This window comes from Pituophis catenifer, unplaced genomic scaffold, assembly GCF_029215685.1.
Source record: "Pituophis catenifer annectens isolate HBS135680 unplaced genomic scaffold, rPitCat1.0.hap2 SCAF_5, whole genome shotgun sequence".
Taxonomy (NCBI): domain Eukaryota; kingdom Metazoa; phylum Chordata; class Lepidosauria; order Squamata; family Colubridae; genus Pituophis; species Pituophis catenifer.
The window spans coordinates 73,809,878-73,831,623 of NW_027256885.1; the positions used below are offsets into that span (position 1 = coordinate 73,809,878).

At 42.7% G+C, this 21,746-nt stretch overlaps 1 protein-coding gene across 1 annotated transcript in view; it reads right to left on the reverse strand.

Annotated features, from left to right (window-relative positions):
* Window positions 1-21,073, reverse strand: part of LOC139317352 (histone-lysine N-methyltransferase KMT5C-like) — a 146,918-nt gene extending 125,845 nt beyond the window's left edge. Inside the window, exon 1 of the mRNA XM_070944370.1 lies at window positions 20,993-21,073. The gene's annotated coding sequence lies outside the window, so the exon portion shown is untranslated. The remainder of the gene's footprint in view (window positions 1-20,992) is intronic.
* Window positions 21,074-21,746: the final 673 nt, after the last annotated feature.

Sequence of the window (21,746 nt, forward strand, 5' to 3'; positions counted from 1 at the left end):
TCTTCTCCTCCGCCTTGAGAGAGTCGAGAGGGTCGGTGGAGATCAGGGCACCGGAGGACAATGCTGCCACAGGCTGGTCGACCGTAGGGAGCGTTAGGAGGTCCTCTAGCTCTGGGGCTGCACAGTAGAGCTTCTTGTCCAGGTTGCTGGGTGTGGCCAGGGAGGCTGGTTGTCCCCAGGGGTTCTGGATGACCTCCGTAAACAGCTGAGGGCATGGGATGAAATCCCTCTGCGGCTTTGATGAGTTGAAAAGCGCGTCGTGCGGGCCTGCTGCCGGTGGGGCGGCGGCTGGGACATCCCCTGGCACTCCAAGATTGGTTGTAAATCGAGCCTTGTGGAGTAGGGACTTGAACAAGGCTGGGCGGAAGAGGCCAGTAAATGCCGGTGTGTCAGGCGCTAGACCCTCATCCTCTGATAACTCCATCTCCTCAGGCCCCTCCTCTGCTTGGTCTGATTCCTCCGAAGAGGAGTCCTGACCTCGCCTGGGTTGAGGATGGGGTTGGGGTTGGTGGCGCCGGGACTGGCTCGGGGCGGCTTGGACTGGAGCTTGCGACGACTGCTGCAGGGTTGCACTGAAGAAAGAGGAGAGTGCGGCCGAAAACATGGCCTGGAAGTCCAATGGGGGAGCCATCCCGGCCCCCCCTTGGGGAAGCGGGTTAGCGCTTGGCGACGGACTGGATGCCTCCCTGGCCCGATGATGATGTGCAGGAAGGAGGGTTGATGAGGCCTCCGCTGCGAGCCCCGTGCCTGCCTCTGGGCGAGGTGTGCTGCGACCAGACCTGGGCACATCGGGAGTTCTTGGGGTCACTGCAATGTCAGATGCAGTTGAGATCCCCAATTCCATGCCTCTAGGGGAAGCATGCACTGAATCCAAAGTCGCGGGCTCCCTGGATGGTGATCCTGCCAGTGCCCTCTGAGCCTTCTCCCACTGTCTCTCGAGAGCGTTGTGCCTCCTTAACGCATCTCTGTCCTGAAAAGGCAAGGCTCCTTCCGAAGCAGCTCTGCTGGTGGCGCTCGTATGCCTCTTTTTGGATTTCTTCTTGCCCCCTTTACTGCTTTTGTGAGGGGGGCTAAGCTCCAATTCCATATCCGAAGAAGGAGGGGAGTGTGGCATGGCTGAGGTTTGAGAGCGCTGGGCAGACCCCCTGTTGCTGCACTCCGCCACCAGAGGGCAGATCTCTCCAAGAGAGCTCAAAGTTTTAAGGGGACCCGGGAGGCGGGTGGTAAGGGTTGAGCCGGGGGCGGCTCCTACGGTTCAGCAATTGGGCCCGTCGGATGGTTGTGGGGGGAGGGAGGGAGGAGGAGGGAACAAAGAGGCTCAGCGGAGAGAGGGTCTTCCAATCCTTGTGACAGTTGGGAGGCGCAGAGGTCGGGAGAGGGGGGGGCTAGGAGGGCACCGCCGCTTCGTTCAAGCAGTGGTGCCCTCCTGCCCCCTCAGCTCATCCTGCTCCCCCGACGGCGACAGAGTGCGGAGCCCTGGACTCCGACTGGTGTACTTAAATGCCAGGTCCGTGGTGAACAAGACACTCCTCGTCCGAGATCTTATAGACGAGGAGGACGCGGACCTGGCTTGTATCACTGAGACCTGGCTGGGGCCGGAGGGCGGTGTCCCTCTCGTGGATTTGTGTCCCCCAGGTTTCCGGATACTACACCAGCCACGACTCCAGGGGAGGGGCGGAGGAGTGGCGGTAGTTATTAAGGAAAGTCTTAGGCCTAGGGAGGTCACTGTTCCTCAGGTTGGCGGGTGTGAATCCCTCCTTTTGAAATGGGACCCTGGAGTTCAGTCTGGGCTGTTGATCATGTACCTCTCCCCCAGCTGCGTGGCCTCAGCCCTGCCCGCACTACTAGATGTCTTAGCCGAATTGACGGTGGAACTCCCCAACCTTTTGGTTGTGGGAGATTTCAATCTGCCATCGGCCGGTGAGTCATCTGAGTTGGTGCGGGAGTTCATGACCTCCATGACGGCCATGGACCTGACTCAGATTGTACAGGGCCCAACTCATATTGGAGGACACACACTCGACCTTATTTTTCTCTCTGGACAGTGGATAAATGATCGTGGGGAGGGGACTCTATCTATTGACCCTCTGTCATGGACCGATCATTCCCTCCTTAGACTCGACTTTTCCTCCGCCACCCCCCGTCGCAGGGGTGTGGAACCAGTAAGATGGTTCCGCCCCAGGCGCCTGATGGAACCTGAAAGTTTCCTGATGGAGCTTGGGTCTTTTCCCGCCTCCTTAGCCCACGATTCATCTGAGTCACTTGTCGCGGCCTGGGAACAGGCTGCGGTGGGGGCCTTGGATCGAATCGCGCCTTTGCGGCCTCTGATCCGACGCAGATCCCGGGCGGCTCCTTGGTTTACCGTGGAGCTCAGGGAAATGAAGCGTCGGAAAAGACGCCTGGAGGGTGGTTGGAGATCCTCCCGATCCGAGTCCGACCGAACACAACTAAGAACCCATATTAGGTCTTATCTTGTGGCGATGGAAGTGGCGAAACGTAACTATTTCGCCACTCTCATTGCATCTGCAGAAAATCGCCCAGCAGCCCTGTTTAGAGTGACCCGCTCCCTCCTTAATCAGGGAGCGAGGGAGGACCCCTTACAGGGCCGTGCTGAGGATTTTGCACAGTTTCTGCAAGATAAAATCACTCAGATTCGGACCGGGTTGGACTCCGACTGGACAGAGTCCGTTGAGGTGACAGGGCCTAGTCTCAGTGGAGACATCTGGGTTGAGTTTGAGCCTGTTTCATTGGATGACGTGGACAGGATTATGGGTAGGTTGGGGTCTCCCACATGTTTACTGGACCCTTGTCCCTCCTGGCTTGTTTCGGCAGCCAGGGAGGTGACTGGAGACTGGATCCAGGCTATTGTCAACGCTTCACTAAAGGAAGGGGTCTTTCCCGCTGCGCTTAAAGAGGCGGTGGTTCGACCCCTCCTTAAGAAGCCTAACCTGGATCCTGACATACTTAACAACTACCGTCCAGTCTCCAACCTTCGCTTTTTAGCGAAGGTTGTTGAGTCCGTGGTGGCACAGCAATTCCCTCAATTCCTGGAGGAAACTGACTACCTGGATCCTTACCAATCTGGTTTCAGGCGTGGCCACAGCACGGAAACGGCATTGGTCGCCCTAGTAAATGATCTCTGGCGGGCCAGGGATGGGGGTTGCTCCTCCATCCTGGTCCTTCTTGACCTCTCAGCGGCATTCGATACCATCGACCATGGTATCCTGCTGCAGCGGCTCAGGGGGATGGGGTTAGGAGGCACTGTTTTACAGTGGTTCTCCTCCTATCTCTCGGGCCGTCTGCAGTCTGTTTGGGCGGGGGGTCAGGGATCCTCCCAGAGGCCTCTCACTTGTGGGGTGCCTCAGGGATCGGTTCTCTCCCCTCTGCTCTTTAATATCTATATGAAACCGCTGGGTGAGATCATCCGTGGTTTTGGGGTGAGGTATCATCAATATGCTGATGATACCCAGCTTTACATCTCCACCCCTGACCACCCTAGGGATGCCCTTTCCGTGATGTCCCACTGCCTGGAAGCGGTGCGGGTTTGGATGGGGAGGAACAGGCTTAGACTCAACCCTTCCAAGACTGAGTGGCTGTGGATGCCGGCATCCCGGGATCTGGAGGTTCCATCCTTAATGATCGGAGGTGAAATCCTTGCTCCCTCCGACAGGGTCCGCAACTTGGGTGTCCTCCTGGATTCTCGGCTGTCTTTAGATGACCATCTGACGGCCGTAACCAGGGGGGCCTTCGCACAGGTCCGTCTTGTGCGCCAGTTGCGTCCGTTCCTAGACCGGGATGCCCTCGCCACGGTCACTCACGCCCTTGTTACCTCTAGGTTGGACTACTGTAACACCTTCTACATGGGGCTGCCCTTGGGATGTGTCCGGAGGCTTCAGCTAGTCCAAAATGCAGCCGCGCGGGTAGTTACGGGGGCGTCTAGATACTCCCGTGTAACACCTCTCCTGCATGAGCTGCACTGGCTACCGGTGGCACTCCGGATACGTTTCAAGGTGCTGGTGCTCACCTATAAAGCCCTTCATGGCTTAGGCCCGGGGTACTTGCAGGACCATCTCCAGCCGTTCTCCCATCGTCCTGTGCGCTCTCACAGAGTCGGCCTCCTCAGGGTGCCGTCGGCCAAACAATGTCGGCTGACGACCCCCAGGGGGAGGGCGTTCTCTGTGGGAGCCCCGACCCTCTGGAATGGATTGCCCACTGAGCTCAGGACAGCCCCCGACCTTCTTTCCTTCCGTCGCGAGCTGAAGACGTGGCTCTTCCGCCAATTAAACTGATCCGTTTGGGGGTACACTGGTATAATTTTAAATCGTTTTTAATTGGGTTACTGATTTTAATTTGATATTGTATTGTGATTTGTATTGAAGTTGTCATTTTGTAAGCCGCCTTGAGTCCCTAGGGAGAAAGGCGGCATATAAATCGCAATAAATAAATAAATAAATAAATAAATAAATAAATAAATAAAGTGTGCAAAATCTTCTCCTCAGATGGTAGAGGAGGAAGATGCTCCGCCCCCTTGCAGGCGTGGGGGGGGGGTCTGCAGCCGGGCCGCTGGTCTCTGAAGGTGCCGGCTGGAGAGTCTGCCCAAAATGGCGGCCCGCAGGTCCACCAATATGGTGCTGGCACGTGGCTCCGCTGTGCCCGACTCTGGCAACGGTCTTACAATGGCGGCCCGAGGGTCCAACCAGATGCCGTGCGACTCCCCTGTGCAGGGGAAGGCTGCTGAGGCGTCTGGCGCTTTCCTCTCCCTCGCGCTAGCGCCAGCAGATAGCTCAGCAACGGCGGCTCGATCGGGACTGCGTGGGCAGCCGGAGTTTCCAAACCCGCCGCCCAGCTGATGAGCGCGAAGCCGCCCGCAGTCCTCTCCCTCGCGTTCCGGTGCCTGCAGCCAATCGAGGGTGTGGGGCGAGGAATCCGATGCCGCCGGCCAGCTGGAGGGGCGCGACTCGCTGTGCCCGACTCTGGCAACGGTCTTACAATGGCGGCCCGAGGGTCCAACCAGATGCCGTGCGACTCCCCTGTGCAGGGGAAGGCTGCTGAGGCGTCTGGCGCTTTCCTCTCCCTCGCGCTAGCGCCAGCAGATAGCTCAGCAACGGCGGCTCGATCGGGACTGCGTGGGCAGCCGGAGTTTCCAAACCCGCCGCCCAGCTGATGAGCGCGAAGCCGCCCGCAGTCCTCTCCCTCGCGTTCCGGTGCCTGCAGCCAATCGAGGGTGTGGGGCGAGGAATCCGATGCCGCCGGCCAGCTGGAGGGGCGCGACTCGCTAGTGGCCGCACCGCACGTGGGGGGATCGATCCGATCTGATAACGAGCAAGCCGACTGGATTCGGGCTGCAAGGCTCCGCTCCCCCCCCCCACCAGCTGGTAGAACGTGCCTCGCGCCGAAGCGCCAGGCACAGGAAAAAAGGGGCGCGAAAAAATCAACTATTCAAAATGAAATAAACAAACGCCTAGACGCTGAAGAGAAGGGGAAAGCCCAGACTCTAAGAAATTAAAGAGAAGAAAGGAGCAAAGTCCCACAGAAGCACAATACCTGGAAAACCTGTGGAGCTCCAAAAAAACACTTCAGTAGTTGCCAGCAACTGAGTGAAGACTGGGGGATCATGGGAACAGAGGCGTGGCCTGGGGGCCGGAAAGGGGAAGAGCCTTTTGTTTCTTTCACTCAGTTGTTGCCAAATACTGAAGGATTAACCCATGCATGGATAGTGGGAGCAGCGCACAGGAAAATGGGTATACAAATGACAAAAAAATTAAAATATTTAGGAATATGGCTAACAAATAAAGGATCATCGATTAGAGAAGACAATTACAACAAATTAACAAGACAGATAAAGAAAGATCTAGAAATCTGGAGCAAACTACAGTTATCATTTCTTGGGAAGATTGCCTCAATCAAAATGAATGTGCTACCAAGAATGCTATTTTTATTCCAAGTGATACCTATAAAATTGGGGAAGAATTTTTTAAAAGATTTTAATAAACTTATAGCAAATTACATTTGGCAGGGGAAGAAAGCAAGGATCAAAATAAAACATTTACAAGACACTAGGGAGAGAGGAGGATTAGCAATCCCAGATTGGGAAACTTATTACAAAGCAACTTCATTGATATGGATTAAGGATTGGATGGAACTAAAAAACAAAAGAATATTGTCATTAGAGTGGTACGATTTACAAAGAGGATGGCATGCTTTCCTGTGGGAGGGAAAAAGTAAACAGCACGGATATTTTCAAAGACATTTGATCAGGGAAACATTGCTACAGACATGGCAGGGGATAAAAAAGAACCATTATGATAAAATTCCGGAATGATTATCCACTATGGAGGCACAGATTTACCCAAATGCTTTAGATATTGGTAAAATGAAAACTTACAAAGATCTGTTGAATAATCAAGGGGAATTAAGAACAAGACAGGAATTGAAAGAATCGGGTACAGACATTGATTGGTGGCCCTATATGCAAATAAAATCTAGATACAAGACAGATTTGGCACAATTTGGATTTCAAAAGGGAACATATGAATTAGATAAAATTCTCCATGGAACAGAGGATAAATTGATAAAAAAAAAACCTATAACTATTTATTAAGATACAAATTGGAAGGTAGTTAAAGAAAATATGATAATTTGGGTGAAAAATTTTGGATACAATATTGAATTAGATAAAAGGGAGAAATTATGGAATATAAATTACAAACCAGGGTGGATAAAAATCAATGATTTTTTTTAAAAAAATCAAAAAAATCAGATTTTTTTTATTTAAATCGGATTTTTTTGATTTAAATCGGATTTTTTTAAATAAAATGCTTTTTGAGGAAAATATATTACCATCCAAAGGTTATTCCATCATGAAATAAAGATTAGTTTTTTAATTATGTAGAATAAGGCTGTATATGTTTAATTTGTTTGGTAAATAAATTCCATTAATCCATTCACAATGTCATGCTCTTCCAGAGGTTTTTGTAAGTTTATTGGGCAGTTTCTCTGCCTACAAGATATTATCACAGATGCTTGGTTTACTTTTGCAGTTCTCAAAACTGAATTTGACTCAGCAGAGATTACATGCCTCTTCTTCACAGCAAAAATGTTATAACATGAACAGAATTGAGAAAAAGACCTTAATCCTATTGTTCTACAAACCTATGAATACAGAATCAACCCCTTCAGTGCTAAGTTTCAAGAAGTTCAGTGAATAGAATAGAAACAATATTTTTCTGATTGTTTGGAGTGGAATAGATCTGCACAAGAAGAAAGTGAAACTAAGTGTGAGGAGGAAGGGGCAAGCAGGCAAGCAGTACAAAATGAAAGTGAAACTTTCTGAGCACAATACTGCACAGCCACAGACAGACAAGTCTTTGGATCTTTTTGTGTGTATGACCTGAGGTTTATCACATTCTTTCCTTGGAGGAAAAAACCTATAATGGCAGCAGGCCGTAAAAGAGACCCAGTTTGGCAATATTTTAATGAAGTTCCTTTACCTATCGGTAAGGCAGGCATGCGTGCAAACTGCAAACACTGCAACAAAGAAATGCAAGGCCTGGTGGCCCGAATGAGGCAACATCATGAGAAGTGCTGTGATGAAGATGACCAAAGAAACACATTTGAACAGGCAGGACCTTCAGGTTGGTAAACATTTTTATTGAATCATATTTCTAAAGACTGCCTTGAACTGTCATGTTTGAGCAAAATTATATTTCTTATTATTACTGCATGTTACTCTCATTTGGTACAGTTATGAAGAAAAACAAATATTCCTTTTGGGGCAGTGCTGTGTACAATAAGCAGAAATTGTATAAACAATAAAATAACAGCATTGACTTTTTTGTTTAGGGGAATTCATGGATTCTGGAAACTATCCACCTTCAAGATCACCATCCTCCTGTTCTACAGTTTCAGAGTTATCCATCCAGGATAGTGCTTCTTTAGCATCATCATCATCATCAGACACCCACAGCCACATATCACTATCACCTAAAAGAAAGAAAAAACCCTTCCCTCCTGGAACCACCATAGATAAGTTTGTTATAAAAACTAGCAGATTAGAAAAAGAGTTAATTGATGAAAAAATTGTCCAGTTTGTTTATGCAACGAACTCTTCTTTCCGTCTGACTGAGAACCCACATTTCATTAATGTGGTTCAGTCACTGAGACCAGGATACAGTCCACCCAGCAGAGCAGATGTTGCAGGGAAACTGCTGGATAAAGTGTATGACAGAGAAATGGAGCAATGTGCAACAGCTCTGGAGGGTAGAATTGTTAACCTAAGTATTGATGGGTGGAGTACTGTCCACAATGATCCTATTGTATGTGCTTGTATAACAACAGAAGAAGGGAAAGTCTTCCTTGCACAAACAATTGATACGTCAGGAAATGCACACACAGCAGAATACTTACAAGAAGTGGTAGTAAAAGCTATAACAACATGTGAACAAAAATTCCAATGTCTAGTACACAGTTTGGTCATAGACAATGCTGCAAATGTATCCAAGATGAGAAGAAATTTAGAAGAGCAGGAAGGGAATACAAAGCTAACAACATATGGTTGCAGTGCTCATTTGCTGCACCTCTTAGCCAAAGACTTAAGTGTTCCAGAAATAAAGACTAATGTTGTTGAAATTGCTAAATACTTCCGTAACAATCATTTTGCTGCAGCAGCTCTGAAAAGGATGGGTGGAACCAAGCTAACGCTCCCACAAGATGTTAGATGGAACTCTGTGGTGGACTGTTTTGAGCAGTATATCAAGAACTGGCCTATTCTGATGACAGTTTGTGAAGAAAATCAAGATAAAATAGATGGCGCTGTCACGGCCAAAATCCTCAACATTGGGCTTAAGAGAAATGTTGAACATATGCTGAGCATCCTGAAACCCATCTCTGAAGCTTTAAACAAAATACAGAAAAATAGCTGTTTTATTGCTGATGCTGTTGAAATTTGGAAGGAACTGAGTGAACACTTAAAAACAGAACTACACATGGACAGAATTAAATTACAAGCATTAAAAAAATGAATGGGACAAGTACTGTCTCCAGCTCATTTTTTGGCAAATATTGTCAATATCCAGTATCAGGGTCAAAACTTAAGTGCTGAGGAAGAGGAGTTAGCTATGACATGGGTATCCAGCAATCATCCATCTGTAATGCCAACTATAATAAACTTCAAAGCTAAGGGGGAACCATTCAAGAAATATATGTTTGCTGAAGATATTTTAAAGAAAGTCACACCAGTGAACTGGTGGAAGTCACTTAAGCACTTGGATTTAGAGACTGTTCAAGTAATGATTTCACTTTTAACAGCAGTAGCTTCTTCTGCAGGCGTTGAAAGAATATTCTCTTCCTTTGGACTCATTCATTCTAAATTGAGAAATCGTTTGGGACCCGATAAAGCAGGAAAGCTTGTTTTTCTTTTCTAGATTATGAACAAAGAAGATGATGAAGATGACGAGTGAGCTACAGAGGACAGTATTTAAGTTTTTCATGTGTAGGCTGGGCTGACAGTCTAAGTTTCTTAAAATATATATATTTTGTTTAGCCACATTAGTTAACAAACATGGATGTTTGTTTAAGCAAATAACATATGCTGTAATGTTATTGTTTCAGTTGAATAAATCTATTTAAATTGTTATTATTAAGGTAATGATTATTTTTCTCCTTCCTAAGTACTACAGAAAAGTTGTCCAAATATGAATGATTAACCTATTAAACTGGGGATAAAAAAACTAATATGAAAAGTTGTTATTCTAAAAATCTTCATCTACTTGCATATTAAAGTTATACCAGCAAGAATTAGTCTTTATGTAGAAAACTATGATTTAAATCAAGCCTTACTGACTAGTGATTTAAATCGTGATTTAAATCAGTTTGATTTAAATCAAATCCACCCTGTTACAAACTAACAATGTCTGTACCCTATAAAGAAAATATATATAAAATATTTTATAGGTGGCATCTCCCACCTGCCAGATTGGCAAAGATGTTTCCAAATACCTCCCCACTATGTTGAAAATGTAAACATCAGAAAGGAACTTATTATCACATGTGGTGGTCATGCCATAAGGCAAAACAATTTTGGCAAATAATTAAAACACAAATAGAAGAAATTATAAATCAACAAATAGAAATGAGGCCAGAAACTTTCCTACTGGGAATAATTACCGGGTCATATGAAAAAAAAATAAGATACTTAAATTATTCACATAATTACAGCAGCACCAATAGTTTTCGCCCAAAACTGGAAAAACAATGACATACCATCAGAAGACAAGGTTATTAGAAAAATGATGGAGTGTGCGGAAATGGTTAAGCTCACAAAGGAGATACAAGAAAAAGATGAAATACAATACTACTTAGTCTGGGAGAAATGGTATAAATGGTTGGAGGAGAAAGGGGGGAAAAAGGGGGGGACAAAAGAAAACTAAACAATGGTTAAATTAGGTGGAGGGATATGGAAACAAATGGGAAGATATAAATTGTGGAAAGGAAATTAGGTACCTGTTTATGTTAAATGTAAATAAAATATTTAGATTAAGAGAATATATTATAACGGTATATATATGATATACTAGAAATATATGTATAAAAGATATATTAAGATAAGAAAAAGAAAATGTATAAATATGGATTACTGATGCGAAGATGTTGAAAAGATGATGTAAATATCAAAAAAAAAAAAAAAAGAATAGCTCACCCAGATCACACACGCTGTTTTCCGCTCATCTCCTTTATTGCTCTTTCATTGGAGCTGTCACAGCCTCGGTCCGGCCAGCTTAATGGCTGTCTTTTTCCCCCGTCAGGATGAGGAGTTTTCCGGGATCAGTGAGTTTGCAGGCTCCCTGCGATCGACGAATTTTCCCCCTCTGCCTCCGCCACCTCTCCAAGGCGGCTTGGGTCCAATTGAGTTCAATTGGACCTCCTGTCAGGTAGAATACGGCGGCTTAACACAGAACCCTATGAAAGCTCGCCATTCTTGCTGCGACATCAGCTCCGCGCCCACCTCCCCAGCCTATACACTGCTTTAGTCATAGACTAAGCTTACATTTCCAATGAAATGTATGAAAGTGTTACAGCATCCTGAGTGGGTAGTAGTACACCCATCACCTCTTTGAAGGCAGGCAGAAACACCCCCTTTTCTCAAGGATGTATTCATTACTCCTCTAATCCAGCTTCTGTCACCTCCTTAGAAGCCTTCACCAACCAGGGAAAGCAGGGATCCAATCAACAAGTGGAAAAGCTAATGTCACAAGCATCCTATCCTATCCTCAGAACTAACAGAATCAAACTCATCCCAGATAATTTTGCAAGAAGACCCCTATTTCTTGTAATAGACTTGCCCATTTGGCTTCTAACTGAATCAAAGCAATTTATAGTCCAGATACCCTGCAAACTCCTTAACTCTTTATAGTTTGTATTTCTGCTAGGATTGTTCTTTTTTTTTTTTTTTTATTGCAAAAGTTTTACAATTACATTTTCACCCCTTTTTTCACCCCCCCACCTCCCTCCCCAAACTTCCCATCCTCCCTAACCCTCCCTAACCCTCCCCCCCCAGACTTCCCTATTACATACTCATAACTAATAACACTAATATATAAACCTGAACCCATCCCTCCCCCTATATAATTTTTCCTCTTTGTCTCTTTACATTAAAATATTTCTAATACATTATTTTCAAATAAAAGCTATTTGATACTTTCTAGTTTGGTATTTGTTCTGAACATATTCTATCCACCTTTTCCATTCCCATTCATAAGTCTCTTGTGAACAATCTTTTAAATACGCTGAAATCTTCGCCATCTCTGCAAAACTGGCCATCTTCAAAGTCCATTCCTCGATAGTAGGCAAAGCTTCATTCTTCCAATATTTACCTATCAACAATCTTGCTGCTGTTATCATATACAATATTAGTTTTATTTCACCCCGTGTAAAACCCTTAACTATACCCAATAAAAACAATTGTGGAGAAAATTGAATTTTTTTCTTCAAAACATTCTGCATGACCCACCAAATTTTTATCCAAAAAGCCTTAACTTTCCTACAGGTCCACCATACATGATAATACGTAGCATCCAAACATTCGCATCTCCAACATTTTGGCTGAACATTAGGGTACATACATGACAACTTTTTAGGATCCAAATGCCATCTATAAAACATTTTATAAAAATTTTCCCTCAAATTCTGCGACTGTGTGAACTTAACATTCTGAACCCAAATTTTTTCCCATGTTTCCAACATCACTGGTTCTTCAAAATTTTGTGCCCACTTAATCATACAATCTTTAACTAATTCAGTTTCTGAGTCCCTTTCTAACAAAACATTATAAAGCCTTTTAATATGCATTGGACCTTTCTCTCTTATATGTCTAACTAATTCTTCCTCATGCAGTATAATACCAGTTTTTTGGTCCTCTTTCCATCTCATTTGTAATTGATTATATTGTAACCAGGTTAAATTAATCCCTTCGTCCAACAGTGTCTGCAATGTCTTCAGCTGCCATCTGCCCGCATCTGTAAAAAGAACCTCTTTGTATAAAAACCCCCCGAGTGACATTATATTTGTATTCCACAAGGTATGACCAAGATCCAGCCATAGCGGTATTTTATAATCCCATTTGAGTCGGTGCTTCTTCCAAACTCTCATCAAAGAATCTCTGAGTATATGACTTTTAAATACTTTATCAACTTTATCATCATAAAATAAGTAAGCATGCCATCCAAATTCAAGATCAAAACTTTCTGCATTCAATATTCCAGCCTTTTTATTTCCAAACCAATCACTTGTTAAAGTTAAAGCTGCTGCATCATAATATAACTGTAGGTTTGGGAGTTTAAGGCCTCCTCTTTCCGGAACATCTTGCATAATTTTCAATTTCACTCTCGGCTTTTTCTCGTTCCAGACAAACTTATTCACACCAGACTGCCAGACTTTCAGTTGTTTATCACTTTTAAGCACCGGAATCATTTGAAACAAAAACAGAAATCTTGGCAAAATATTCATCTTAACTGCTGCTATTCTTCCAAGTAAAGACAGTTGCAGCTTTTTCCAAGTCTCCATGTCTTTCTGAACCTCTCGCCACAACACCTCATAATTATTTTGAAACAATTTCATATTTGATTCTGCAACCTGAACTCCAAGATATTTTACCTTAGGTACAATTTCAAAACCTGCCCTCCTTTCAAGCTCATGTTTACGATCTTGTGTCATATTCTTAACTATCATTTTAGTCTTTTTTGAGTTCAGTTTAAAACCTGAAACTCTACCATAGTCTTGTATAATGTCGTTCATCAGGATTGTTGATTCCATTGGTTGTGATAGGGTAACAACCAGATCATCTGCAAATGCCTTTATTCTGTAATCCTCTTGCCTTATCACTATACCTTTCAAAATTTTTGAGTCCCGTATTGTATTTAGCAAGACTTCCAATGTTAAAATAAATAAAAGTGGGGACAACGGACATCCCTGTCTTGTTCCTTTTTCAATTTTAAACTCTGTCGTCAAACTTCCATTAATAATAATCTGTGCTTTTTGCTCTTGATAAATTGCTGAAATCGCCTGTATAAATTGGTCCCCAAAGCCCATCTTTTTTAAAGTCTTTAGTAGAAAGTTCCAATCCACTCTATCAAAGGCCTTCTCCGCATCCAAAAAAACCAGCACTGCAGAAATCTGTTTATTCTTATCAAGATATTCCAATAAGTCTATTACTTGCCTTACATTGTCCTTCATGTATCTGCCCTCAATAAATCCCGCTTGGTCCTCATGAATCACTTTTTGGATTACTGGCATCAACCTGTTGGCTAATACCTTCGCATAAATTTTATAATCTGTGTTCAAAAGAGATATTGGTCTGTAGTTCTCTGGTTTTTTAGGACCAACTTGTTCCTTTGGTATCAAAGATATATAAGCAGTTGTCCAAGATGGGGGTATTTTACCCCCTTGTTGAATATTGCAAAATAAATCTCTAAGTTGTCCCACCATTTCAGCTTGTAAAGTTTTGTAATACACTGCAGTCAAACCATCCGTGCCAGGAGCTTTGGCTGTTTTTAGCTGCTTAATTGCTGTTATTATCTCCTCCTCTGTTATAGGATAATTCATTCTTTCTTTTTGTTGATCAGTAATTTTTGTAACTCTCTTATCCTTTAAATATTTTTCTATAAGTCCGTTCTGCACCTCTTCTTTGGCATATAATTTAGTATAATAATCCACAAAAGCTTCTTTAATTAATTTTTGTTGAAAAATTTCTTTCCCTCCAATATCAATACTATCAATAGTCCGTATACTTTGTTTTTTCCTCAGTGTGTAAGCCAACCATCTGCCCGGTTTATTAGCATTGCAAAATGTATTATGCTTCGCGTATTGTAAACTTGTTGCAACTTGTTCCGCCATAAGCATTTGAAATTGATCTTTCAAAAGTTTTATAGCACTTCGTATTCTTTCATCTGTTGGGTTTTTAATAAGTAACTGTTCTTTATTCTTTATTTCCATTTCCAACTCAAATCTTTTCTTTTGTCGGAACAGTCTATGTTTAGAATTCATGTAGATAAGTACCCCTCTCATATAAGCTTTACTAGCGTCCCAAACAATTTCAATTGGGGTACCTTTATTCAAATTTATTTCAAAAAATTCTTTCAAATGCTTTTTAAGTTCTATTGTATTTTTTTCATATCTAAACAAGTTCTCATTTAATCTCCAAGAACGTCTCTCAACCTTATCCATCTCAATTTCTATCCATACAGGGCTATGGTCAGTCAAAGTTCTTGGAAAAATCTTTGTTCTTTTTGTCTTAACAAGTAGATCATTTGACAACAGGATAAAATCAATCCTAGAAAAAGATCTATGTCTATCGGAAAAGAAAGTGTAATCCAATTCATTTGGATTATGTATTCTCCAAACATCTTTTAGTTCCATATCTTCTTTCATATCAAAAAAGGTCTGCGGTAGTCTAATTCTAGACTTTGCCAAGCTCTTTTTGTCTAATTTAGAATCAATTACTCCATTCCAATCTCCCATAAATAAAATAGATCTATAGTCCCATTGCAATATTTTAGTATGTAACATCTTGTAAAAATAATCCTGTTGTTGGTTGGGAGCATAAATTCCAATCAAAAGAATTTGACCATTTGCTGTGAGCAATTCAATTGCTACAAACCTACCATCTTGATCTACTTCTATAACTTTTGCTGTTAATTTTTTATTTACATAAATAACCACACCATTCTTTTTCTGCGAAGTTGAAGATATATAATGTACTCCTAATTTTGAATTTATCAAATATTTCTGATCTTGAGTTGTAATATGCGTTTCTTGTAAACATATTATATCATTATTAAATTGTTTCAAATATGTAAATAGTTTCTTCCTTTTCTGTGCTGAATTCAACCCATTAACATTCCAAGATAGACACTTAAGAGTCATCAGCCTGTTTCTGGAGCGCAGAGCAAAATATTTGAAGTTCATCCAAGAGCTTCGATCTTGCTCCTCCCATAGCTCCACTCTCTTGTGGGGTACTCTTAGCTGCCTTCTTGTCTTGTCTTTCCTGTTGTTGTTGTTGCTTTTGTTTAAGTAGCTTGGATTGAGCTCTAGTTATACGTTGATCTTTAACTTCAGTCAACTGAATCAAATCCAAAATTGGAGAAGAATCCAGCAAGGGCTCACTCAGAAAACCTCCTTCTGCACCTTGCACATTTTCTAATTCCTGCTTAGACTGTTCTTCCAATTGCCTCTCTTCACTCTCCTTAATCTCCAAAACTGTAGATGTACGTGGAGATGGTGTTCTTTCCTTAAGAATAGTACTATAAAAATGTTGTGCCTTCTCCACGGTATTCAATCGATATCCTTCTCCCTTATATCTAAAAATTATCCCAGCTGGTGCATCCCACCGGAAGGGTACCTGTAAATCTTTCAATTCCTTAACAAGAAAACCAAATTCTTTTCTAGCTTTCAGCATTTTAGGAGGTAATTCTTTAAAAATTACAAGTCGTGAGCCCCCCACTTGTACAGAGGTGTGAAAAGATTTTTGGAGGATTTCATTTCTAATTTCTCTCTCAGTAAAGTATATGACCACATCTCTAGGCAGTTGTCTTTGTCTGGCCACCCAAGAGTTCACTCTGTAAATTTTATCTATTTTATGAAATACCAAATCAGGATTAACTTGTAAAATCTTGGCCAGGGCTTCAGAGCAAACTTGTCTCAAGTCCTGTCTCTCCTCCTCTCGAATTCCCCGAAGCCGTATGGCAAATTCCATCGCCCGGAATTGTATCATGACAATCTCATCTTCAATTCTCTGCATTTTATTGTCAGCTTCTTCAATTTTATAGTCATTATCTTTCATCCTAACATTAACTTCTAATTTGAGTTCTTCAACTTTAAAATCAACTTTCCCAATAAAATTTGCCAGGCCAGACGCCACTTCTGATATTTTTTTGGTCACCATATTTTGATTCTGTTTCACCATATCTTTAACTTCATTAATTTCCTGCAAAAATTCCTCATGTGATTTTTGAAGTTTATGATCTATTTCCTGTTGAGATTCTTGAAATTTTTCATCCAAAGTTTTAGAAATAAATTCTTTTAAATCTCCCACATCAAGTTCTTTTTTCTGAGTCTGTAGCTGTTGAGCAGGGGGAAGTTGCGTTTGATGTTTGTGTGTGGGGGATCCCCCCCCTGATGCCTTCCCTTCCTGCTTCTTTGAAGCCATCGTGCCACGTAAGCTAGTTTTTCTAAAGAGGGAAGTTCTTTTTCCTTTCCCTCTTCCACAGAAGCTTCTAAAAAAGTCCCCCAGATTTAATCAAGTAAAACTGAGGTAAAGCAAAGTCAAATTTTAGCAAGAAAAATTTTTTCCTTTAGGTAGAACAACTTTGTAGCAACTTTTCAACTTTGTAGCAAAGCAGAGAGGCTTCGCAAATCACTTTCACTAGCTCGTTAACTCAAGTGCTGGACGCCATATTTTTTCAAATCACTTTCACTCGCTCACTTTCTCTTTAATTTAAAAAGTCAATAAAGCACTAATACTTGCAATTTTCAGGTTTCTGGATTCAAGTTGATATTTCCGCTATTTGTTAGAATTAGTTCCTCTCACTTTAAAAGTTTGCTGCTATCGGCTTGTTCTGCTGAAGGCAGAATCGTCCCACGCCGCCCGGAGTCTCCGCAGGTTGGAAGGGAGCCGCTCCTGTTTTCACCCCCAGAAGCGATTCCCTGGGGGGGTTACAGGGGCTCAACCTGTACCCTGCTGTCTCTGCTCCTGCAATCTTCAAGATTTCGGAGTTTTCGAGCCGCTCCTCGTTCGCGGGGCGGCTCTACAGGCGGCGGGGCTGGCGGTCTTTAGAAAATCACCGCCGTCGCCGAAGCTCGCAAACCGGAAGTCTGCTAGGATTGTTCTTATTATGAAAACAGTACTTCAAGTTTTGCAAGAGAACATCAATTGCTGAGTTAAGAGGACCATGATACTGTGAAAACTATACTGGGATATCAAGTCAACATTCTTGTCAAGCCTTTGTTTCTAATTAACCAGCTCCCTGAGCAGTTGTGTAGTACCAGCATGTTGTGTAGTACCAGCACGTCTTACTGGATTACAGCAAGATATACGGTTAAATGCAAATCAGTTAATGTGGGGTTTTTTGGCAGTAATATAGAAGTGAGTTGCTGCTGCCTTCTTTCTTTCACAACTTCTCAAACTAGCCTATAGCTATGGTTTCCATTCAAATACTAACCAATCCCAACTATACTTATCTTCCAAGACCAGCCAGGTGTTACCTCCTACTTAGCCATATGGCTAAAGCCAAAGTAATCATTTGAAGTGAGAGAATAGCTATACTCACCTGAAATAAATACCTATCGTTAACTGAACCACAATTTATTCAACCTAGTTCTGATTTAACACAACACACTGAACCACAAACAGGATATTTTTAGCCTAGCATGTTGGGCAGATCCAATGTATGTGATTAGTTCATGGTTTAATGAAACCGTAAAACAGGGGTGTCAAACTCGCGACGTCACATGACGTATTGGGACTTTTTTCCCCTTTGCTAAACCGGGAGTGGGTGTGGCCAGTGTGTGACACATCCAGGCCGTGGGCCACAAGTTTGACACCCCTGCCGTAAAAGAATAGTCTGACACAGATGATGTAAAAAACAAAATTCATATAGTTTAAAAGGTCAGGAATATCCAGACTTATACAGTTCCATATCTTAAACTGAAATTGATTGAAATTCATTTACTCATATGCAATTTTTATTTGTACAGCAGATGTGCAAAGTACTATAAATCCACTGTAGTAAACTGAATAGAGCAGATTTTCCTCTTTCTACACCACTATTGCCTATTTCAAGGTAGAGTTGTTGAAACCATTATACTTCTTGGTCACATACAGTGCTAAGCATTTCTCCAAAGTATTCTTCAAAAGAGATAGGGTGTTAATTAAAGATTGCCATAATCTATTTGTAAGGAGCTCAAGTCTATTTACATGCAAATTCCTGTTTCATAATCTGGGCCAGAGAATTTCCTGGCTTTCGTTTTCTGAACTAAAACAGGCTGCAGTTTCTTACTTTTCTTTTCCCAATTCCCAGCAATGCCAGAAGAAAATAGCAGTTAGTCCTCAAGATGGCAAAATTTCTTGGGAATTGTTATACAAGCATTATATAATTTAAATAAATTAGCTTTTATATGAGTAGATAAAAAGCAATATTTCCTAACCTGACACTTTTCAGATATATTAACTAAAATTTGTAGAACAAGTATGACAAAGTAACCCCGAGATTCCTCTGACTGCTACTGCTGAACATTTGTAGGAATATTTATTACCATATGAGATACAAAACTTGAAATTGCATGTCCTACAGTAAGTGTAACATAGTTTTAAAAAACAAAAACACATCTTTAAAAACCAAAGAAAAATAGATCCACACAATTTGCATCAATTTGTTCATCATGTTCTAGGATTCCCTCAAAAGGTTAAATGCACCTCTGTGCCACCAAACGTTGCCCAATGCACATCAGGAAGTGCAACTATGCCACCCCTTTGCACATCAGGAAGGCATCAGGTTGGGGCAAAGAACAGAGTCAAGACAACAGCATGTTTTCTATTTCCCAATATATAATTCTGTCAGCCTATTTTTCAAAATTGTTTCAAACTAAAATCCTCTTACTTAGCTTGTGTATCACACTGCCATCAATCTAACCAGGGTTTATTGGGTGAACTATATTTGGTTTCATTCGTACATCACACTAAACAGCAAATCAGGAAACCACATTATGGCTGTTTGCACTGTATGAATAAAATTACTGAGATATCTTAATAGTATATTCACATTATTAGTTTTATGAAATAAGCAAGATGCACTACCAAACAGTTACTGGACAAAATGCAATATTCCAGGCTGTTATGAAGGGGAAAACATTATGATTTCATATACCGGAGTCCATTTCAGAAGGAGTGGACATCAAATACAGTGATATATGTATACATATCAAAAAGCTCTAGAAAAAAGAAAAAGGTAAACAAGAAAGTGCCAATAGAAGAGAATTATTTGTAGCTGAATGTTGAACTGTGGGGTCCTAACTGTCCTAACCACTGAAAGGTATTAACATCTACCACATGACACATATTGAAGAATCAGCATACATCATTTGGTTTTGATACACAATAATTTTAAAAGCCTCAAAAAAGCTTTAAAACCTGCCTCAAATAGCAACTTTATCTATAGCAGCAGTGTGTGAAACAGTACAGGAAGTCTTTAACTTACAACCATTCATTTAGTGACTGTTTAAAGTTACAATGGCACTGAAAAAAATGACTTATGACCGTTTTCACACATGACCGTTGCAGCAACCCCATGGTCACATGACCAAAATTCAAATGTTTGGCAACTAGTTCATGTTTGTGAATGGGTGCAGTGTCCCAGGGTTATATGTGACCTTCTGAGAAGCAAAGTAGTTGTGGAAGCCAGATTTACTTAACAACCGTGTTACTAACTGCAGGGATTCACTTAACTGTGGCAAGGCAGACTGTAAAATGGGGCGATACTCACTTAACAATTGTCTCACTTAGCAACAAAAATGTTGGACTCAATTTTGATAGTAAGTCAAGGACTTCCTGTATGTATAATAATGGGCAAGAGCTTCAAATCTACTATTACATTGGATTCAGGCCCCGAATGCAAGTTAGTTGTGGATAGGAAATTTCGGGACCAACACTACAAAAGGAAGATATTTTAACACAGAACTAGGAGAGCACAAAGTGAAGAGATAAAAGCTAGTTGATGCCACAGACCATGTGACAGATTTGAAAAAGAAAAGAATGATTGGCTACGGCCTTGAGTTATTTGTAAAAATAATAAAGGTGAGATAGATGAATAAAAAACTACATCTAATCAGACTTTCCCAGCCTAGTGTCCCACTGATACCTTGGACCAAAAACTGTTTTAAACCTATTGAGAATGCTGCCCAAAAATTAAGAGAAGGCCAGTATGGCTGGAAGACAGAGTTAGGTAAAGTGCAAGTGAGCGGGGTTTTTTTTTTTGTTTTTTTTTTTGCAGAAAGCCAATTACAGAGCACGAAGGGAAAGTTGGTGGGGGGACGGAATTGTTCCTTAACTGAACCCTAACTAAGCCTTCATTTGAAGGGCAGAGAATGGGTTTGAGGGAGAGCATGAGGAAATGAGGCTTTTATTCATAGAGGCTATTTAGGATGAAACAGGAGGAGGGAAAAGGGGGGCTCTGTCCCTGAGAGGAAATGCCCATTTGGGGGCTTTGTTACCTCAGGATCTGGACTGGAAGGGGAAACGAAATGCGGGAGGGCGGCAAGGGGGTACCTTGGCACCTTTCCCACAGACAGAAACTGTCTGACTGACAGGCAAAGTCGAAGGCACCCGCTTCTGCCCCAGTCTGGCGCGACCCAGAGATTTCCTTCCTCCCACCTCGCGAGCTCCCACGCACACGTCGCCTTGATGTAATCACCCGCGCGCGAGAGCCCCCTCCTCCCTTTCTCTTACACACAGAACCGCACGAGCTCTCCGTTTCTTATTCTCCGCTGTTGGTTCGGCCGCCTCACAACGCACGCGCGCACGCCCACCTTCCCCCCTGTGCGATTTGCCCTTCCGCAAGCATGTCAATTTTCCGGCCCCGTAGTCACGGGGTGCCGTTGGCCACGCTCAGTCGTCAATCAGAGGCGGCCCCACCTTCTTCCCGTTGTGCCTCCATTGTGCACCTGAAGCATAGACGGCCTCCCGGACTTTTCGCATGCTCGGGGATGATTGGTGTAGACAGACTTCCTTTGGAAAGAGTGTCTCGGTCTGTTATTCAATAGGGGGTAGATGGGTGTTGCTGATTCCTACCACTGCTCACATAATGTGGTCGCAGTTTATTCGATGATACTGATGTCCATTAATTTTGAATCCGCCTTCCGAAGTCAATGAGGACGCGGCCCCCAGCCTACGCGTCCGATTGGGCAAATCTGCTGCCTATGAAATTCCTTACGCGTTACTCCTCCAATCTCTCCTTATTTGGAACAGCGTTCTGCGTGCAGCATGCGTTTATTGCGTTTATTAGGCTAGACTAGAGCAAAATTTCCCTATTGGATTATTGAATGTCAAAATAAATGTAACCGCCCTCTTACGAAGACTTGCACAGGCCTCCCCCACGCTTATCTTCATTGGTCAAACGCAATGCTTATCAATGAGTAAGCCATGCCTCAGAGCTCATTAGATAGTTCAATGAATTTGGCACAAATCATCCTTTTTCTTCAGT